We start from the raw sequence: 21610 nt of genomic DNA, 5'->3' as shown, positions 1-21610 counted from the left end.
CACAGGGTTCTGGAAGGCTGAGGTCCTGCTCCACGCTTCTCCCACTGCCTTAGCCAGTCCTACCATCCAAGCCCACCAGGGAGAGAAGAGAGTGGCCTACATGCCTCTCAGGTTTTAAGGGTATCCTCGAGGCCACCCCCGGGGCTGGTACTTCAAGGCCACAGGTAGGTTGGACAGGTATTATTGTGTTATTGTGTCAACTCACTCAGTTGAAAGCAATTACAGAGCTCTCCGTATAGGCTATGTAAGGGTGTGCCGCCTTCTCACCCGCCTCCCCATGGCGGCTTCCCATAAGGTTTCACTGTCCTTTGCTGTCGTTGCTCCTACTTCTGTGTACTCCTGCTCCGACCCCACCCATAGCTCCTTCCTCGCTGCTGTAGGCCCCCTTATGCACTGTCAACTCAAAGGGAGCAGTGTCCTTGGCTGGGACACCTCCCACCCCTCCCCACCCCCACATAGTCCTTTCTGCAAGACTAGAGGTAATTTGCAGAAGCCATCTCACCTAGTTAAGAGATGATCCAAAGCTACAGAGTTCTCAGGCTGTGCTCAGCTCTTGCCTTTAGACAGTGGGTGGATCTGCTGGTACCTCCAGGAGAATTGGAAGAAGATAGCAGAATCCTTCTCAATGGGCCCACAGTTTACCTGGGCCCCTGATGTTTCATTCAACTCAAGTATTAATTGTCTGCTTTGTGTCCCTGTGCTGAGAGCAGGAACATTGACAGGGATGGATGTCAACACGGGAGGCGTGACTCCCCTGGCCTCAGTGTGCCCAGGAGTCAGCATCTCTGTTGTGACCATGGGTGCCTGTAGACAATGGCAGCCATCGAGGCATTTTTGTGGAAGGCTAGGCAGTGGATTGAGCTGCAGGGAGTCACTGGCGATGGTAGAGGAGTTGGCTCCGGGCCAGACCTTCATCAACCTCCCAGGACAGAGAGTTGGTCCTATGTGGGCTGCTGACTCCAAAGACATTAACGGTGGTGATGGAGTCACGAACCCGTCCTCTACTTGGCCTTCAAAGATCAAAACACTGGGATAGAGACATGTGCCCCACAATGCCTCTCAGCTTTCAGGGGAGAGGCCCTAAATGTGCATACGGAGAAACTCCCATTTGATAGAGCCAGTGGGGAAAAGATGGAAGTTCCTCAAAATAGTCAAAACAGGACTCTGTGAGACCCAGAAACCCCACTTCTAGGCATGTGTCTGTCTCAAAGGGAATGAAGTCATCTTTCAAAGGAGCACTTGACTTCTCTCTGTGTTTGCTGCATTTTTTCACAACAAAGATGTGCTGATAACCCATGCTTGATGAACAAACAGTTGTTTGCTTTGAAACAGAGTCTGGCTACGGAGACTAGGGAGGCCTTGAACTTTCAGCCATTCTTCTGCTTCTGCCTGCTGAATGCTGGGTCTGAAACTGTAGGTGTTAGCTTTATGTCTCCTCATTTAGGAAGTAAACGAGACCAGCTCCTCCCTCTCAGCTGTGGTGAATACTGTGGGTCTGTGGTGAGGTGTTAGCCAGTATTGGGCAGATTCCATGTGTGCACAAGCTTCTGTAGAAGTATCAAGTCCACCAGGCGGTGGTGGCACATGCCCTTAATCCCAGCACTAGGGAGGCAGAGCCAGGCGAATCTCTGTGAGTTTGAGGCCAGCTCTACAGAGCGAGATCCAGGACAGGCACAGAGAAACCCTGTCTCAAAAAACCAAAAAAAAGTGCCAAGTCCGACCCTGAGTGTTGCCCAAGCTTATCTTTAGCACATACTGTGTACTTGGCCGTAGCTAGATCTCATTGTCAGTTTACTGTCTCTGATGTATATAAGATAAAGCAAGAGAGCCCCAAACCATGGACAGGCAGATTTTATTTTTATATTTGAAGAAAATAACGGGTCTATACATAAAAGGCTGGGCTGACTGTGTTACCTAGAAATGCACTCCTAGTGTTTGGTGTGGGCAGCAATTCTAACACACCGTCCTCAGCGTAACATATACAGAGACAGGTATCAAAAAAAGGTAGACTGCCGTTGGCAGGCCAGCATCTCTGAAAATTGGAGGTTTGGATAAACTAAGCAAAGGAGCACATTATGCCTCAAATACTACTTTACATAAATGTGTACCTTAGCATGTAAATGTTTGCAGTAAATAAAGGCATCTGCTTCTATAACTACAGACTGTCTTCCTTGGTAGGGTAGCAAGGACTTTTTTTTTTCCTTTTTAAGGCACTGGAGATTGATCCCAGGGCTTCAGATGCACCAATTTCTACCCCTGAACCACAGCCTTGCCCCCTGGTAGTCATTCTTTATCATTCTGCTGTACTGGAGACCTCACTGCAACTCATGGACTGACCCAGCTGATGGTTTTATGTCTGATTGTGGAAACTCCCCGATCCCTCAACAGGGTTTTGCTATAACCCTGCTGGCCTGGGACTTACGGAGGAGACCAGACGAGCCTTGGACTTAGAGATCAGGTTTGACTTTGCCCCCTGAGTGCTGGGATTAAAGGCAGGTGCCACCATCTCATGCTGGAAACCGAAAGGGCTTTGTGGTGAGTTTCTGTATGTGTTCTGCTAAAGGTGTACGTACTGTCATGACCCACATCTGCACTAGCAACTACCGTGGAAAATGGAAATAGCTGCACCAAAGTTTCTGTGAGTCAGACGTCCAGGAGCGACACAACTGAATGGCTCAGGATTACAACTAGATTGGGGCTGCAGAGTCTGTTTCTACAGGAGCTGACTTTTGTGCCTGAAGACATGGCCCAGGGTGCTGTTGGTGGCAGGTGACCCAGAGATGGTGAGAGGAACCTTGCCAGAGCCCATGCACATCAGTCCAGCCTCTCAGGCTGGTGATGGGAACTAGGGCACAGAGAGCCGTTCCTGGGGAGCAGAACACAGGCTGAGAGCATTGCTCAGACATAACCCGGAGAGACAGAAAGGGCTGCCTGTGACGGTTGGCATTGGTGGACGTGGCTGTGACTCGGCTACTAAAACTGACATGGTTGGCTTGACTGTTAACATTTGAAAACCAGCAGCATTGGGAGATTTCTTTCCCCAGACGCCTGCATTTTATTATAATCAATGTGTTAAGCTGAAGTTGAATTATTTGGAGACATTTCTAGTTTTAAGCTCTATTCTACTGAGACTTAAAAAAAAATCTTGGATCATATCCTCCTGGCTTTTAAATGTGTATTTCTGTTTCTGCCCCCAGCCTGGACAACAGAAAGCTCTGTAGGAATGCATGCCTGCCCTCCCTACACGGGAGGGTGACAGCCACTGTCCCTGAACACTGACGTGCAGCCCTGCCATTCCCACCAGTGTCCCAGATGAAGGTGGGTGTGAGAGGTGGCTAGAGCATTTCCAAGGGCTGGAAGCAGCTCCCACCTGTCTGGGTGTGGGCCACTGCCTGTCCTCTTCCACCTTGCCTTGGGAGATAAGGCCCGCCAGTGAATCCAGGACCTGTAGACCGGGAGAGTTAAAGCACACCTAGGGGTGGGAGGGATGTGGGTGTGTGTGCTTGCTTCCCAAACAGCTCTTGGTGCAGATGAATGAGCGAGTCGTCCATTAATGGGTAAAGGACACAAATGCAAACTATGACCCCAGCCAAGCTAGTGATGGAGTCACAGCCCCAGCTTTTGGTGCTGAGAGCCTTGGAAGTGCCCTGTGCCATGCTCCCACCCCCGAAAGGAGGAAACTAGAAGCCGAGGAACCAGCCCACTGCCTTAGGCCTTGGGGACTGGCCACCCAAGACTGGGAGTCCTGCGTCTGGGATAACAAAGGCTGTTGGTTACTTGGTGCCGACTTTGTGTGTGTTGGAGTCTGTAGCAACATTTTACACAGTGCCCACTTGTTAGTTACATTGCAAAGACAAAACATTGATTTAATATTTTTTGCCCAAATAGTAAGTTATATCAGATTTAGGACATTAGCACTTCCATATGCTGCCCTAGATTCCTTACAGTTAGAAATAGACTCGGAGTCCGAAGAGGTGAGATGAGTGCTATTTCTCCATTGCGTGGATAAGGAGGCATCTCGGGCTGCGGTACTGCCTAACTAATGCCCTGAGTTTGGGAGCCTTGCATACTGGATCACCATCCGCTCCTGACCACTCTAAACCCTAGCTCCTTGTGTAGCATTGGTGCTGACTATCGATTATCCAAAACCTTCCAGGCCGTTATACTTCCTAGCCTTCTTGTTTCGGTGAGATCATGTGACTACTTTTACCCAACTGGTAGGCGTTGTCTCATTTCCGGGCAGAAGGTGTGTGACCCTCCAGGGTACTTTCTCCATCTGTTGGATCCTGGCAAAGCTTCAGATGGTGTATGCTCTGTCAGCCTGAGTGAGTCACAGTGGAAACAGCCTCTGCCAACCCCAGGTGGATGCATCCTTTTGAGTGTTTGTTACCACAGCTTAATTTAGCGCCAGATGGATGTGCTGAATGCTTTAAGGGCTACATCAACAAACATGTTGCTACTTAAAGGTCTTCCCAAACGTTAAAAACCGTTAAAAGTTCAGAGGTGAACTGCCCTGAATGAAGGATGGAGGGAGTGTTAGCGCTACCAGGTGCCACCCTGTGTCCCCTGTTCATCTAGATTCTGGACATTTCTGTCTTGACTTTTTGTGCGATGTGGACATTGACCCAGCAAGGGCAGCCACCCCAGATGTGGAGTGCAAATCACCAGTAGTCACCCACTGTAGTGTCAAGGTCACGAGTGGGCCCACCACAGCCCCACTTCTTCATCTGTAGAGCTTTCCCACAGCCACGCTTTCCTCAGACCTCACCAGATCCCTTCCTCTCCACGGAAGCCTTGTGTCCTGGCTTCCTGTCCAGAGACGGGCTCTCGGAAGCACACACCAAGGCCTCGGGAAGGCCTGCTGCTGAGTGGCGCTGCACCATTGCTGGTCGCTGGCCAATGCGTCTCCTGTCCCGTCTGCAGACCCAGACCTGTCACCCGGCGTCTGTTCTGCAGGACTCACCTGGCATTTTCAAGGCCACAGTGAGGCAGGGAAGAGAAATGGCTAAAGGCTGAGACCGAGGCGGAGGCAGGCTGAGCTTTTAGGTCCAGCTAGGCCACGTGCTAGCTGTGAGGTTGTGAGAATTCCTCAACCGTTCATTTTCTGTCTGTAAAATGAACATGTGAATAAGTTAATGACATGAGTGGACTCGGGAGGGTTATATAGAATAATGCTTGTGGAATTCTGAAAACACAGCTTGGCTTAGTAAAATTTTTGTGGCTATTTTTAATATTATCAGGAATTTGATCATACTGCTGATGTCCCTGCTCCCTAGGGAAGAAAAAAAACTGCATTCGTGTTTTGTCTAAGTGATTTTTGTGACAAGTAGTTGGATTTCCTTGTTCTTATCATCCGAGAGCAGCTGGGGGGTGAATGCAGAAGAGAAAATGGTCTCCCAGGCTGGCCTAGAGTGTGGTGAGGAGGAAAGGCTCTCATGGCTGGGCTTGGAGCTCTGAAGAAAGCAAGTTGCAAACAGCTACAAGGTCACCTAAGAAGCCTTAAACGTCAGTGTATAGATGCCAGAGAAGGAGTAACAAACACCTTACGCTTTTTGTCCTTTTTACTCCATGCTCATGCTAGTGTTCAAACACCAGTAAATTCCATACTTGTTAAATTTTAAGTTCATCCCATGGAGCGGGGCCAGGTCTCAGGATCGACAAAGCAGTGTGGCTAAGGTCTCTTCCATGTGTCTCAGTCTTTGCACAGAAACTGCTATCGGGTAAATGTTAACCACATGTGCAGGCCCACTGCCTCAGTGAAGCGGAGGGCAGAGGCACCATCCCAGCTGTGGTCCCACCTCCTCAGAAGGCAACAAAATGAACAGTGACTGCCCTCCTTTGGGCAGAGGTGTGGTCCCGGCTTGTGGGGTGCCAGCCTTGCAGCCTGTGAGGGTCTGTGTTTGCTGGGCCGGAAGACAGGGTTTTCTGTGTTTGACAGTGTTCCTAAACATTGGAAGGAGGACCTTAGGAGTGGCAGAAGTGCTGCATGGCCCAGTGGCTAGGTGCCGCAGCACACTGCGTTAGTGTCCGTTTAATCAGAGGTACTGATGGGGGAGGAAGTCATACTCCTCACTGCCTTTTAAAGAGGAATAAGCTGTTTCCCCTCAGGAAATCCTGGTTCCAAAAGCTTATAGTTCATAGCATTTTTTTTTTCTTTTAGGTTTACAGTTAAAATATGCCAAGTGGAGGAGCTGGAGAGTTGGCCTGGCTGTTAAAGAGTGAGCCCCTGTCTCTCTTGCAGAGGACTCAAGTTGGATCCCAGAACCTACGTGGTGGTTTCCAACCATTCATAACTCCAGTTCCAGGGTATCTCACACCTTCTGACCTCCACAAGCACCAGGCACACATGTGGTACACAGACATACATGCAGTTAAAACACCCTTATGTATGAAATGAATCATAAAAGATGCCACCTGGAAAGGGCGTAAGTCACACACCCAGGTCAGGGATGATTGTGTTCAGGTTAGAGCTGAATGCTGTTACCTTTCTAGAAACTTCCTACTTCCCAACCCCATCGAACATACTTCCTCCCTCACCTTTTGCAAAAGAGATTATTTTGTCCATTTTTGAGTTCTGTAGAGGTTGATCACTCCACAGTCTTTAGTTTAGCGGATTGTTTGTGAGATTTGTCCCTGTGTCTGTGGATGGTAATTGCTTGTTGATTTAGATTGCCATCTAGTATAAACAGACTGTAAATATACTATACAGCACAATTTATACCTTTGTTACTAATGGACATTTTGATTATTTTATAGTTTAAAAATATCTGAATTTTCTACTTTTTGTACAGTTCAAGCAATTATTAAACAAGATACTTCCAAATATAACCTAAATATTTTGGTTAATTTCATTATGGGACAGAAAGGTATAAATGTTTTCTTCAGGTATCTGTGAGTGTCACAGAAACCAATTAAATGCTTCCTTACACACAGCAAAGGGATTCAGAAAGCAGTAATTATTTCTTTAGCTTAAAATGTAAATTGTAACATGATCAGAAATGTTCATGTTCCAGTTTGTGAAGCAAGATTGACTAGAATATCACATTCCAATTATTTAAGTAACCAAACCACAAATGGAACTACTACCTACATAAAACACTCCCAGGAGCCTGTCACAGTTCTTGGAAAGAGGTCACATGACTTTGTGTCTTACTAGATCACTAATAACTTAGTTCACAGTTTTTGTTGTTATTGTTCTGATTAGTGCTGCACCGTCAGTGTTCAGATGTCCTTTGGTGTATGTGTTGGTGTTTTTCCCCCCAGAACTGGAGTTGTTCACTGCAGAAAGTCTGTGTTTGGTACTACCAAGCAGTTTTCTCAGGTAGTTATACCAACTCATATTCCAGAAGTGTTCCACCTTTGGTATTTTTAGGTTTTTAAATTTCTAGCCACACTCAACAGTGTAGATCTTTTATTTTCTCTTTCCTTGACTTGTGAGCACTGTTGTGCAACTAACTGCCTGTCTGCACAGTTGTCTTGTGAAGCTGCTGGTTTACGGCTTTAGATTAGCTTTAGATTTTATATCTTTCTTTTGAAGAATGTGACTTGGTTTTGTTTGTTCTTGTTTTTCTAATTCCTTGAGATGCAGTTGTAGATTATTTCTTTTGAGATCTTTTAAGATTTGTTTTTATATTTATTTGTGTGTGTGTGTGTGTGTGTGTGTGTGTGTGTGTGTGTGTGTGTACACGTAGGCATGTGTGTAGAGGTCAGAGTACAACTTACAGGAGTCAGTTCTCTCCTACCATGTGGGTTCTAGAGACAGACAGACAGGTAGGTCATCAGGCTTGGTGGCAAGCATCTTTACCATCTCACTGGCCCACAATCACTTGCTTTTGGATACGGGAATTGCATGTTGTAAACATCTCTTAGGACTGCTTTTGCTATATTCAATAGCTTTTAGTATTGTGAGGGTGATAAGGGATAACCAGCTAATGTGCCCAACACAAACAAAAGGAATGTTTAATGGAGTGAAGCCTTGAAGCTCATTAAGGATGTTTTCCCGAATTAGCAGAAGAAACAGTCTGTAATATGCCTCTGCTTTTCTAGGGTGTGTGGATATAATTGGGTCACATCCACATTGTTACATTTTCCACATTATTGTGGATCCAGAAACAACCAGCAGGTAGGTCTCAATAAACCCCAGTTATGTCTGCTTTCATTACAAGGAGCTGCTGTCACGCTGTGTGCTGGTAGTCACGTGACACTAAATCCTGTCTACGTCATAGGCTGTAACCCATAGCTGAGCCCACTGGGACCCCAGGTGGTTAGAGCAGTAACCCCCAAACAGAAGGACTCACTGTTATACCCAGGTGTGGAGGATGTGACCAAGCCACTGGATGAAAAAGCATGGACCCAGGTGGTCCCGCCCCTGACCAGTCTTACCTGCATTGGCACAATTACCAGGAATATGGCCTCTGGATTGTTTGCCAAACTCAGGCTCCCTGCTCCCTCCTGCCATTAGCATCAGCCTTTTTACCAGAAGCCATGTTGGTGGCAGTGTCTCTCTTGTAGTTTGTCCAGGAGCCCTCCTCCTCTGAGATTACTCATAGGCTTCAGCTCCTCTGGGTCCTCTGTGGGCTCTGCTCAGCCTCTTCATACCTGGAGCCAGGCTCATCACTGGATGCACGGATTTTTATGTGTCTCAAAGTTACCCAAAGTGGTCATTGTGTGCCCTCAGGGAGAACACAAGCATGCCCTCATTCCCACATTAGGACAGATGATGGGCATTTCTCATCTTGACATCTTTCCATAGCACCTTAGATTTTACTCTATCCTTTGATGGCCAGTGCTATTCGAGGGCAGTGAGGTCATCTTCTGTACAATTTTTTAAAAATTAGAGTAAATAAAGTCTTGTTTAAAGCATTAATAGGGTATACACAGGAGCATTGTCTGTCTTGAGGTGCTGTAGACAGCCCATAATGGCACATGTATCAAGCTATACATAGTGTGGTCTGTAGCCTCCCTTTGTGAGCAGAGGCATAAAAAAAATGAGAACAGGTGTCAGCAGAAACACTCACAAACTACTTTCCCAAAGAAGGAGACATGAGGAGCACCCATCTGTCAGAGTATTGGGATGTAATCTTCTGGAGCTAATGTCATCATACACGACAGGCTGAGAAGAAACAAAGTGGGCACATTGCTTTACCGCTTGCCTAGCTTGTTCTCCAGAAAAGACAGATTTCCTGGTAAAGAGGGGATGCTTTTAAGGAATGCAGCATGACTGTAAATGAGCTTGTGCTCAGGTGGCCTGCAGAGCGGCAGGAAAGCAGAATAAAGACACTGAGGCAAAGGCATCAGCTCATGCAGGACCTCCAGCCAATGGTCTGGGCCACGGAAGTGCGGCTCAATAGGACCAACATAGGAAGAACTCAGGATGATGCAGAAGTGCCCATGTCCTTGCATCGGGTGTGGTAGTTTGAATGGAATTGGCCCCCACAAGCCTGTAGGGAGTGGCACTATTAGGAGATGTGGCCTTGCTGGAGGAAGTATGTCACTGTGGGGGCGGGCTTTGAGTTCCCCTATGCTCAAGCTACTCCCAGTGTCACAGTGGACTTCCTGTTGCCTTCTGATCAAGATGTAGCCAGCACCATGCTCCCGCCATAATGATTATGGACTGAATCTCTGAACTGTAAGCTGCCACTTCAATTAAATGCTTCCCTTTATAAGAGCTACTGTAGTCATGGTATCTCTTCACAGCAATAGAAACCCTAAGACAGATGGTAAAGCTTTTATACCTCTGCTACTTTTAAAAATTTGTGTCCAATGGAAAATAGTTCATAGCACAGGCTTTCTTCACAACACACAGACAGGGATAGGTTATTATAGAAAGATCCTACAGATGCCTCAAACAACAGTTAGGAAAAGTCTCTTCCTCTACCAATTCTTTAAACAAGGCCTTGTTTAGACTAACTTTTTTTTTCTTTCTTTTTTTGGTTTTTCGAGACAGGGTTTCTCTGTGTAGCTTTGCGCCTTTTCCCTGGAACTCACTTGGTAGCCCAGGCTGGCCTTGAACTCACAGAGATCCGCCTGGCTCTGCCTCCCGAGTGCTGGGATTAAAGGCGTGCGCCACCACCGCCCAGCTAGACTAATTTTTAAAAACTGTGTTAGAGGTTAGTACAAGTCAGGTGGTAGAACTGAGGTCAGATCTCCCACTCCTGAAGGTGCCAGGTAGTGCACTTCGGTGACTGAAGGTTATAGGTTTACCCGTTGGTTCATGGGGATCCACAGGGGGATAGTTCCCACTGTTTGATAGTGTTGGGGAGAGGTGATAGGTCCTACTGTGTGGTGGGGCTGGGGAGGGCCCCATCAGCAGTGTCCCTACCCTCTCAGAGGTTGCCTAGAAACTCCATTTATGAACCATATTCTTCAGCTCAATGGATTTCTAACATCTTGGGCATAATCCTGGCACCACTATGCAGACCATTCAGGAGCTACCAAGACCCACTTATTTTTTAATTTGAAATTCCTGTGGTGACATCATGAGCAAAATGTCCTGTTTTCCCATGTGAGTAACAACAGGGTTACCAGCTGCTTCCCTGATCAGGGCATACAGCTTCCTTAAGGGCAGCCGTGAGAGCCATGCCTCGAAGGTGCTGGGCCACAGAGTCTGGATATCATTTTCCTGGGTGGATCTCAGTCAGCAACAAGGTTCTTTCTTCTTTGGTGGGCAACTGTCCCCAGGTCCGTAAGGTGGCAATGTTGATTGTTGATGGGATTGCAGAGGATAGTGTCATTGGTTGCCAACCTCTTCATAATGTCTTGTACCCTGGGATATGTCTACAGTTCAATTTCATGGGCTAAATTACATTGTGCCTGGTCCTGATATAATTCTACAAATCCAGTTTTGAATGATAGGTAATCCCCGGGTTTGAGGAATGATTTCGCCATGCTTATCCAGTCAGAGAGAGGCCAGGCATTGCCACTGAGGACACTCTAAATGAGTCATTGGCTATACACAGTTTCATGACAGCACAGCATGTGGTCTGGGTTATTTGGCTCAGGTGGCTCAAATATGAGAAAGCAGTTAAAACCATTAGTGTCTTCCTCCTAAACAAGACCTGCTGGAAACCAGGGGAGCAATATCACCCTGGGTTGTGTGGCCTGGCCTCCCCAGTGTCTGCATCCAAGGCATCAGGCAGGTCAGGGCAAGCCTGACTCATACATTGAACTTTTCTCTGTTCCCTCAGCTCCTGGGGATGCTGTGGAAGCTGCAGGTGTGTGTGTGTGAGTGTGTGTGTGTGTGTGTGTGTGTGTGTGTGTGTGTGTGTGTGTGTGTGTGTGTGTTGTGCCTCCCCCGCCCTATCTGTGGCTGTTTCTGTGGGACAAGGGGTTGGTCCTTCGGGATCTAAGGGACAAGACCTAGGTCTGCCCAAAGTAGTGGCAGTGAATCCATGGAATCACAAATACGACTCCATAAACCCAAAGTGAAAATGGTTCTTAAGCCCTGCAGCTGTCCCCTGGCTTTTCTGTTCTTTCCCACATGGCCAATCCTAACGTCCCTTCTTCTGGAACCAAGGGCGTGTCTCCCAAGTGTGATCTAAGAGCTGATGGAGCTACAATGTTTCCACCCTGTTTGCAGGGTGTCTCAAAATTTCCCCCAAAGTACTGACGTGTAACTGGCCAGCTCTAGAGTCTACTTGTCCCATATTTGTTACACCTGATGCTTAGGATTGCACTCCTTCGCTGTGTCCCTTCATCCTTTCTTTCTCTGCTTTTTGTTTCTGTTCCTTTATTTCTTCCTCCTCTCTTCTTTCTCCATCTCCTTCTCCTTCTTCTTCGCCTGTATAAGCACGTTTCTCCCAGGAGCGTCCCTCGGCTGACTGATGAGAGTTCCCCATAGCCAGTGTCCATATTCTGGTCCCTGGTTGGCACCCTTGCAGCATCCAGGACAGCAGCAGATGTGTCGTTAGCCTAGCTGTGTCTGCTACAAACCCCCAGCAGCAGCGGCAGCAGGGAGTTGCGTCTGCAGATGCCAGGCAGGCTGTGCTGCATATGCTCGGCTGTCGTGCAGGAGCATCCTACCGAGTAGCATGGACTGCAGAACCATCTCCGCAGTTAATACAGTGAAACCCGAGAGGGTTAGGCAGTGGGTGACTTCTTATCTAAATGGGCTTCTGACACAGCGTTCGTGGTAGAGCCTGTGCTTAGCATGTACAAGGGCATGGGTTCCATTCCCAGCCTCCCCCAACCCCAAAAGGCGCAAATGTCTTCTGCCTGCCGATCAGGTGACTTATTTCCAGATTATTAATAGCTTTGGGTGAGCCAGATGGGCCTGGTATCATGTGGGCAGACAAGCTAAGAGATGTTTCTTTGGACTTTGAATACTGGGCTTGTAGAATGAAGGGGTTCTTCCCTGATGAGAACAAAAACGCTGCATGTTACATCAGCCTCAGTTATGATAGTTATCGCTGCTGCCTTGTCGTAGCGTGGAGCCATGGGCACACGGACATGAAGACACCGTACATGTCTTCCCACATTCTCTTCTTCAAAAAGAAGTTCCTGGAGAGTGCTAGGAGCCTTGTGCTAAGGAATGGGGCTGTGCTAGGTGCTGCGTTAGTGTTCAGGACCCTGTGGTACACTGCCTGCTCGCTTGTTTTCTCCTTTCCTCTTTCCCCCTTCTCTTTGTGCGGTGGTGAGGACTGAGGATTGACCCAGAGCCCTGCGCATGCCAGGTACGTGGTTTACCTCTGCTCCGGCCCCAGAACGGCACTTCAAAAAGTAGTGAGAATTAAGTGAAAAGGACGAGGGAGGATTCCTTGGGGGAGAAGCAGCTGAAGGGTCAGGACTCGGGAGGACCGGAAGCCATGAGATGAGAGGCTGGATGACGTCGTGGCTGGCCGGCCCGCAACAGAATTTACAATTGTGGTACACGCTGGGGAAGGTTTTCAGAGTAGAATGGACATAATAAGACTTATTTAACTTTAATATTTTGTGGTGGTAGGGACTTGAACCCAGGGTTTTGAGCATGCTGGGGAAGTACTCCACCACTGGGCAACACAAGATTTAGGTTTTTAAAAGAGTCCTTTGGGGGCTGGAGAGATGGCTCAGTGGTTAAGAGCACTGGCTGCTCTTCCAGAGGACCCAGGTTCAATTCCCAGCATCCACATCACACCTGCCTGTAACTCCAGTTCCAGAGGATCCAATACCCTCACACAGACATACATGTAGGCAAAACACCAATGCATATCAAACAAACAAACAAACAATAAAATAGAGTACTCTGGCCTCATGTGAAGGAGCTGGAGAAGAAGTTGGAGTCTGGTTGGTAGGCTGTGGTGGGAAGCCAGAGGTCGCAGAGGTCGGTGAAGTTTAGTTCAGGCAGAGAACGCAGATCTGGACTAGGCTGGTAGCTGTGGGGCTATAGAGAAATGGGTGGGTCAGATGTTTCTCTTTGTGAAAATTATTTTTTCCTCATTAGACAGATAATGTTTATTATAGAACTTTAGAGAAAACAAATAAATCCTCCAAAGGACATAAGTGTGTTTAATCTCCTTCTAGGAATCAACGTTTTCTGTTCCTGTACACTTGTAAAATGCACACTCATTATTAGAAGCAATCATATATTATCAGTTGGATATGTGTTGCTTTATGAGCTGTACTTTTTTTTCTTTTTTGAGACAGGGTTTCTCTGTATAACAGCCTTGGCTGTTCTGGAACTCGCTCTGTAGACAAGGTTGACCTCAAACTCACAGAGATCCACCTGCCTCTGCCTCCTCAGTGCTGGGATTTAAGGCGTGCGCCACCGCTGCCTGGGGATAAGCTGTTCTTTTAACAGAGATCCTTGGCTTTCACCACATTGACAGTGAAAGTGGCTGGTGGCAGTTTGTGCTTTCTGAGAGGGAATTACCTCTCACTGCACAGGACCTGTTCCAGGTGTGCCCTTTGTGGTCCATCATGCATGATGTGTTGGGGAATTCTATAGCCAGGACTGAATCTGGTTAGTTCTGGCCTGAAAGAAAGACTACATGGTGGTTGGCGTCAGAGCCTGAGAGTGCTCCAGAGAGATGTTCTGTTGAAGCCAGTCCTGTAAGGGGCTTGCTGAGGGAGGGGACACAGGCTTCCTTGATTAGTCTCTAACTTTGTTTTGGTTTGGTTTGGTTTTTTGGTTTTTCGAGACAGGGTTTCTCTGTGTAGTTTTGGTGCCTGTCCTGGATCTCGCTCTGTAGACCAGGCTGACTTCAAACTCACAGAGATCTGCCTGTCTCTGCCTCCCAAGTGCTGGGATTAAAGGTGTGTGCCACCACTGCCCGGTTTAGTCTCTAACTTTTGAGACAGAGTCTCTCACTGAACCCAGTCCCAGCAATTTGGCTAGGGTGGCTGGCCAGCAAGCCCTAGAAAATCCACTTGTTTCCATCTCCCAAGTGCCGGGAGTGTAGCCATGGGCCACTATCTCAGACTTGAAGTAGTTTTTATTATATTGTATTTTAAAATAGTGTGTATGTGTCCTAGTTACTGTGAAGAGACGCTGTGACCAGGGCAACTCTTATAAAATAAAACATGTAATTGAGAGCTTGCTTACAGCTTTAGAGGGTTATCCATGATCATCATTGGTGGGAAGCAGACAGGCATGGTGCCAGAGAGAGCAGTAGCTGAGAGCTTTGCATCTGATCTTCAGGCAGCAGGCAGAGAGAGAGAGACACTGGGCCTGGCATGGGCTTATGAAACCTCAGGGACACACTTCTTTCAACACTTGCTAATCCTTTTAATTCTTCTCAAATGTTTCTACTTCCTGATGACTGAGCCTGTGAGGACCATTCTCATTCAAGCCACGCGTGTACAGGGTGTGCATATACCACGGCACGTGTGGAGGTCAAAGGGCAGCTCTCAGGCATTGCTTTGCTTTTTGCACCATGGAGGTTCCTGGGATTGAACTCCGGATTTTAGGCTCTGTGGCAATTGCCTTTAACCATGGAGCCAAATCACTAGTCCGTGCCTGGCTTTTTCACATGGGTGCTGAGGATCAAACTCAGGTCCTCATGCTTGCATCAAAGCCATTTACCAACTGAGCCGTCTCCTCAGCCCTCAGTCAGGGGCTTTTAAAGGTTGTTCCTGTGGTTCCTGGGCTGTTTGTGGAGTATTCTGAGTGATCATACATAGTTCCAGTCCCCACCCAAGACAAGCTCATCCATGGCTGCTGTGGTGGGTGTAGCGATCTCATCAGGCCTCAGAGCTGCTGCTGGACAAAGATCCCCACCTCCAGAGCACTCTGTTCTGCATCTTTCAGCTCCACACCTGCCCAGAAGACACCTTTAACTCCACTTCTGATGAGCAGGACACACACTTGCTGGTCCTCTTGCAGGTGAGCCAGAGCTCACTAACAAAGACCTTCCCAGGTCATTGTGGCATGAGGTCTGTTCATCAGGATCTCAGAGATTCCTTGGGCTGAACCTGTCAGGATGTGTGTCCTGAATCCTGCGTGTCCCAGCTGTGGCATGGGAGGTGCAGTGGAGGGCTCCCAGGGCCATCCAGGGAACAGTGCTTGGGGCAGGGGACCCTCTGTTCATCTTTATTTTATTTATTTATTTATTTATTTATTTATTTATTTATTGTTTTTCGAGACAGGGTTTCTCTGTAGCTTTGCGCCTTTTCCTGGAACTCACTTGGTAGCCCAGGCTGGCCTCAAACTCACAGAGATCCGCCTGGCTCTGCCTCCCGAGTGCTGGGACTAAAGGCGTGCGCCACCACTGCCCGGCTCGCTCTATTTTTCATTTTTGTAAAGAAACTTGAATGAGGTGTGTCACCCTGAAAATCGGATGGCTTTTCCTGACAGACCATGGAATTGGGGGACTCACATGTTAGTCTGTTTGATATCTTTTTTTTTTTTTTTGAGCTGAAGATCGAACTCAGGCCTTGCTAGGCAAGCGCTCTACCACTGAGCTAAATCCCCAACCCCAATATCTCTTTTTCTTGCTGTTGTATTCATTCATGCTCTGTGAAATCTGTGGAAGGATTCTGGCCTCCTGGGTCAGCAGCACGCATCAGTAGCCTGGTCTGAGAAAATTGAGGGAATAACCTTTCTTAGTTCTAGCACCTTGAGCTCCACCCACTTACATCCACCTTTCCAGTATCAGCTCAATAGTGGAGGCATCCGAGTAGGAAGGTCAAGTCTAGAGTACCAGAGCCCTGCCCCCACCCACCCCCAGCAGCTTCTAGCCGGTCAGGGAGGCAGGGGTACTGGGACAGCTTCGCTCCAGGCTGTTCTCTTTCTCCATGTACACAGTCTAGGATCCTAGCAGGGAATGGTGCCACCCACAATGGACAGGTCTTCTTCTAATCATCCCTCCCAGGCATGCTCAGAGGCCTGTCTCCAGGATAGTCTACACTCTGTCAAGCTGACAAACACTAGCCGTCACACCAGACGTTTGTAGCCTGGGGTGCAGGCTGGGGGTGGGCCCGGGCCAGCAGAGGGGAGCTGGAGTCGCCCCAGCGGTCCCTGCTGTCTTCTTGTCTTTGGGAACTGCCATGTGTGCGGTGGTGCATTTGGTCGCAGGGGTCGGCAGAGTGGACAGTCAACTGCACTATGACTATGGGCTGTAAGATTTCATTAGGCAATGCTCACCTTTTCTCTCTTCTGTCTTCAAGGCCAGTTGCATCTTGTCAGGTCCCAAAGAAACTCCAGGCACATGGCTAACTGTGGTGTCTATGAGCACACCAAAGTGCGTGCTGGCTTCTCTCAGCTAGTGTCTGTTACAGTCACCCTGGCTGGATACTCTGTCCCCTCCCCTAAACCTCTCCACCAAGGGGTTTCACCTCTTTTCTCCCACCTTCTCTTTCATATGTAGCCCTGCAGTTTTTGGCCACATGTTCTCTTCATTCTCTTGGTCCTGGGCCACCTCTCCTTTGCTCCCTGTCTCTCTCTTTCTCTCTCACTCTTTCCATCTCCTCTCTCCTCTCATGGACTCTTCCAGATGCCTTTGGCTGTACTCTTCCTCATATCTACAATAAAAACCTTCCCCTCAACCATAACTTGGAGCAGTCATGTCCTCATTCCATTTACTTCTTAGGATTAGTAAGCAGGAGAGACCTGGGATGCCCGGCTCTTGGTGAATCAAAGGACAGATTTTGCCTCCAGAGACTGTCATGGAAAAGTCTAACAGAGAATCCATTTCAAAGGGGCTTCTCTGCTATTGGACCAGTTTATCGCTGGAGGACCTGCGGGTGCTTTGGGGTGGAGGGTGCTATGCATACGTAGGTACAGGAGTGACCATAGTTGCATCCCTCGACAATCCTTTGCAAGCTCTGAAATGTGATTCCTCAAGTTGCAGCTGTGGCTAATGCTGAAGAGAGGATGGGTGGGAACTTCCCACCTCTCAGTGGTTCTGATCCTACAGGGAAATAGATGCTCCATTGACCGTTTTCCGAGTGGGGTGTGGAGTTAGAGTTCCTGAGCCATTCAGTAGTCAGGTTCCCCAGAGAGACAAAACTGCATGTTCATATAGCTCTAGGAGCCTCAGAAGGTCATGGCTGACATGTTTATACAGACTGAGAAGTGGAAGGATCCATCACAGCAGGCTGGAGAACAGACCAAGGAGAGCCTGAGAGCTCATGTGGAGAGGCTAGCTTGAGTCTGAAGGCCTGAAAAGCAAGAAATGTAAAGCAGAGAAAGTAATTCCCAGCACAGTGGGGCAGAGACTTCAGCCTCCCTTTGTCTTCCTGTTTGGTTGGGGCCCAGGGTGTGGGCTGAGGGACTGGGGCATGCCCACCTAAATAGAGGAGGGTCATCTGCTTTACTTGAGGCAAAACCTCAAAGGCTAATGTCTTTGATTAATGACACACAAAATTAATCATCCCAAGGGTCTTTGTTTTCAGATTTTTAAATTATTTTTAATTGTGTATCTGTGTGTGGCTTATATGCCTGTGAGTACAGATGCCCATGGGAACTAGAGGTGGCAGATCCCCCAGGAGCTAAAATTGTAGGCAGTCATAAGCCACCTGATGTGGGTGCTGAGGACTGAACTCAAGTCCTTAGCCACTGAGCCGTCTCTCCAGCCCCCTCAAGTATCTTAATATCACTAAGCAAAAGGAAGTAAATAGTTGTTTGGAATCCCTCTAGGTTTGACCTGATTCTGTGCCGACCTTACTCAAGTAAAATGCTCTCTCCTCACAGCAGGGGAGTTCAGTAGCCTGGTTTACTTTCTGAGGCACAGTCTGGGAGCTCCACTGTGTGCAGGACCCAGACAGCACCAGCCACCACTGGCAACACTCCAACACAGAGTCAGTGAGGGCCAGCAGGAGGGAGCCAGGGCAGAGGAACAGAGGAAGGTAGGCCTGGCCAAGAGGGCTCGCTTGCTTTGAGACCAGTCAAGAGAAACTGATAGAAAAGTCTTAGCTTGTGGAGGTCGAAAGGTTCTGGTAACAGCCTCATCATATGGAAATCTAAGAGCTGCATCTAGAAAATCTACTTATCACGTTTCTGCGTTCGAATGTCAGGAATCACACTGTTGAGGTGCTGAAGAGATGGCTCAACAGTTAATAATACATACTGTTCTTGCAGTAGTCCTGAGTTCAGTTCCTGGCTCACAGGGGGCAGGCAGCTCACAGCTGCCTGCAATTCCAGCTCCCGGGTCTTAGCACCTCTGACCTCCTTCTGCACCTGCACTCATGTGCCCCACAGAGGCATGCATGCTTGCGTGTGCGCACACACATGTGCAGAATTAAAAATAAAATCTTTTGTAAAAATATAAAGGGTTTGTTTTCACCACACATACACAGAATGCAATATTAGGCATCTGTGGGAGACATTATTATCCTCAGTTTGCCTTGGGAATTGTAAGTGAAGGATTCAAGACAAACCTTTGCTGTTGCACATCCTGGAGAGAACTGTGTGTCTGTTGGAGGCGAGGATGGCTCCCGTCTTCTGGGCGGGAGGGTTGCCTCCTGTCCGGGATGCTGGCCAGTGTCCTGGGTTTGTTCCTTTTCTTAGCTCCTGCTTTCATGGTTATGCCACTGTTAGGCTGAGGAAAGGAGATGCCAGAATCAATAGAGGGGAAGATAGGGACAAATGAGTATGTCTCGTCGGAGGAACAGTCTTCTGTCAGCTGTCATTCCAGCCATCCTCTAGCTTTTCCAATGTGCTACACCGCTGTTGAACGCAGGGCCTTTGCACGCACAGTTTAATCCACTGGAGCCCCTTTGTCTGCCTGTATCAGCTGAAACCCCCCTTCCGTAAAGGGCATTCCCTGATTTCCCGGGCAAGATTGGTTCCCTCAGGTATGTATCACCAGAGCCCTCTACACTTCCCTTTCATTACACACCTCACTCTTACAGCTCCTTGTTCAGGGCCAGGCTCCCCCGGCAGACTTTAGGCTTAATGAAGAGAGGGAACTTACTGGTGTTGCTGTTGTGTCTGGTGTTTCCAGGTTGCTGGAGGATCATTCTGTGAATGAATGAGGGTAGTGAATGCTTACAAGGTACTAGGTTCTTCCCTTACATAGAAAAAAAATGCTGTGATGGAAACATTAGTCACACTTTTACACTTACAGATTGAGATCCGGTGCTACTAGGGACTTGGCCAAGGTCGTGTTATCAGCCTGGACCAGCAAAAGAACAATAAAACCGTTAGCCAGCCTGTATAGTGCTCATGGAAGGTCAGGCATTGCTTTGGCAGTGATAGGTAACACTTCAATGTCCACAGTGTGCTGTGCCTTCTGGTATTTACCCTGGAGGAACTGTTGGAAGCTTAGTGTTAATTGTCACCTTGACAGAATCGACAATGAGGAGAGACACTTTGGGCATGCCTGTGGGAATTTATCTTGGTTGTGTTAATTGAGGTGGAAGACCTTCTCCCTTGTGGGTGGGTCCATTCTCTGCCTGGGATCCTGGGCTAAGGCAGTGAAGGAAAGGCACTGAATAGTGGGATGCATTCATCGCCCTCTGCTTCCTGACTGGATTGACATGAGTGACAGCTGACAGAGGCTTTTGCTGCACTGATGCTCCCCACTGTGGGGTAGTTCCAGATCCAGGAGAGTAGGGCCGACGCGTGAACTAAGAACCCGGAGTCTGCAACTTGAGGACAGGCTTTCTTGGCGCCCTCTCCCCTCTGTGCTCTCCCGGACCGTCTTCTGTTCTTTCCTCCTTGGCACCAGTCAATGGGAGTAAGTTAGCAAGCCTGCTGACTAGTAAGATGCCCTATTGAAGAATAGGATGCTGCGCTCTCCAGGTTGAAAGAAACTCTGCTCATTACAAGGAACCTGTTGCTTGTAACCACCATGGATGTGTGTGTGTGTGTGTGTGTGTGTGTGTGTGTGTGTGTGTGTGTGTGTGTTGTGTGTGTTGCTTCTGCCTGTGATCGATACATTATCTTCAAAACTGCCATTGCTCCCATATAAGTTGACTGGGGATGGGTAGTGTCAATGTAAAAAACACGGCTCTCGTCTTAAAGGGAAGAAGAGAGAGTTTTGGCCCCGGGAATATGGTTTTAGGTTACCCCAAATTCCATGTTCCGACATGAAAGCAGTTTCATAGTTTTACAGAACAAAGAAAGTCTTAGGCCAAGGCAAGTTTAAAATTCAGTGATGGTACACCGGAAAGATGGTTATAGCAAGACGGGGGGAGCTTTTCTAAAGGCCCAAGATGCTGTCTGATGACATTCTTAGCTTCAGGATTGGTGGAAGCTAGTAATCTGCTAAGTCGATAGATTCTAAAAGGTTTTGTCTGTTAGTCACAAGATTAGTTCCCACACAGAGATGGGCAAGGAATGGCTGTTCTGGGGAGCTGTAACTAGCCCGGATAAGGTGACTAGCCCTTTGGACCTGCAGCATTCCGGTCTCTCTGCGGTCCTGAAATTCTAACTATCCACCCAGTCTCTGCAGACACAGCTTCTTTCCAGTTCTCACAGTAGGGAAATGAGCTTCGCATGGGGAGGGGGAGGGGGCGGGGGGGGACGGGGTGGGGAGGGGTGGCTGGGAAGGAGTTGTCGGGAGCACCTAGTGACACTGATGAGGTTGGATTTTCTGGGATAGGGAAATAGCTCAGTAGGCAGAGTGCTTGCCTTTCGAGGAGTAGGACTTGAATTTGATCCCAGAACCCCCATAAAGTGTCTGGGTGGGGTAGCACACACTTTAATACAGTTCTGGGGAGGGAGAGACAGGCAGATCTCTGGGGTTCACTGGATACTAAACTGTAGGCCAGGAAGAGACAGTGTCTCAAAGAAAACTGTGTGAACAGTATCTAAATAATGACATGTGAGGTTGACCTCTGGCCTCCACATACACATGGAACCACATAAGTGTGAACCTGCACACACACACATTAATTATATATATTAAATATAATATATATTATATATAATAAATATATTAAACATATATATATATTTAATTTTCTGAAATCCAGCCCAAGTGTAGGTCTGTTGTTTGTTTGTTTGTTTGTTTTTGGTTTTTTTTTTTGGTTTTTTGAGACAGGGTTTCTCTGTGTAGCTTTGCGCTTTTTCCTGGAACTCACTTGGTAGCCCAGGCTGGCCTCGAACTCACAGAGATCTGCCTGCCTCTGCCTCCCAAGTGCTGGGATTAAAGGCGTGCGCCACCACCGCCCGGCCTGTTGTTTGTTTTTATTTGAGTTTTAATCTTCTTCTTTTGTCTCTGTGTATGCAGCACATACCTCTGTAGACAGT

At 47.9% G+C, this 21610-nt stretch overlaps 1 protein-coding gene and 1 long non-coding RNA gene across 4 annotated transcripts in view; one reads left to right on the top strand and one right to left on the bottom strand.

The window, feature by feature from the left end:
- The window catches only part of Ankrd6 (ankyrin repeat domain 6), a 171503-nt gene that overhangs the window by 63684 nt on the left and 86209 nt on the right, over positions 1–21610 (top strand). Inside the window, exon 2 of one of the 3 annotated variants that reach the window (XM_076564024.1) lies at positions 6161–6306. The exons of the other annotated variants lie outside the window; for them this stretch is intronic. The gene's annotated coding sequence lies outside the window, so the exon portion shown is untranslated. The remainder of the gene's footprint in view (positions 1–6160; positions 6307–21610) is intronic. 3 annotated transcript variants of the gene reach the window in all.
- Positions 17429–19379, bottom strand: LOC121827195 (uncharacterized). Its single transcript, XR_013048850.1, has 3 exons — positions 19329–19379; positions 18793–18953; positions 17429–17574 (listed from the first exon to the last, which is right to left on the bottom strand). It is a non-coding gene; the product is annotated as an uncharacterized LOC121827195 (long non-coding RNA).

The sequence above is a fragment of the Peromyscus maniculatus genome, chromosome 2, assembly GCF_049852395.1.
Source record: "Peromyscus maniculatus bairdii isolate BWxNUB_F1_BW_parent chromosome 2, HU_Pman_BW_mat_3.1, whole genome shotgun sequence".
Classification (NCBI taxonomy): Eukaryota; Metazoa; Chordata; class Mammalia; order Rodentia; family Cricetidae; genus Peromyscus; species Peromyscus maniculatus.
The sequence above is the reverse complement of the archived record's forward strand: the minus strand, read 5'-3'. Positions and strand labels throughout refer to the sequence as shown.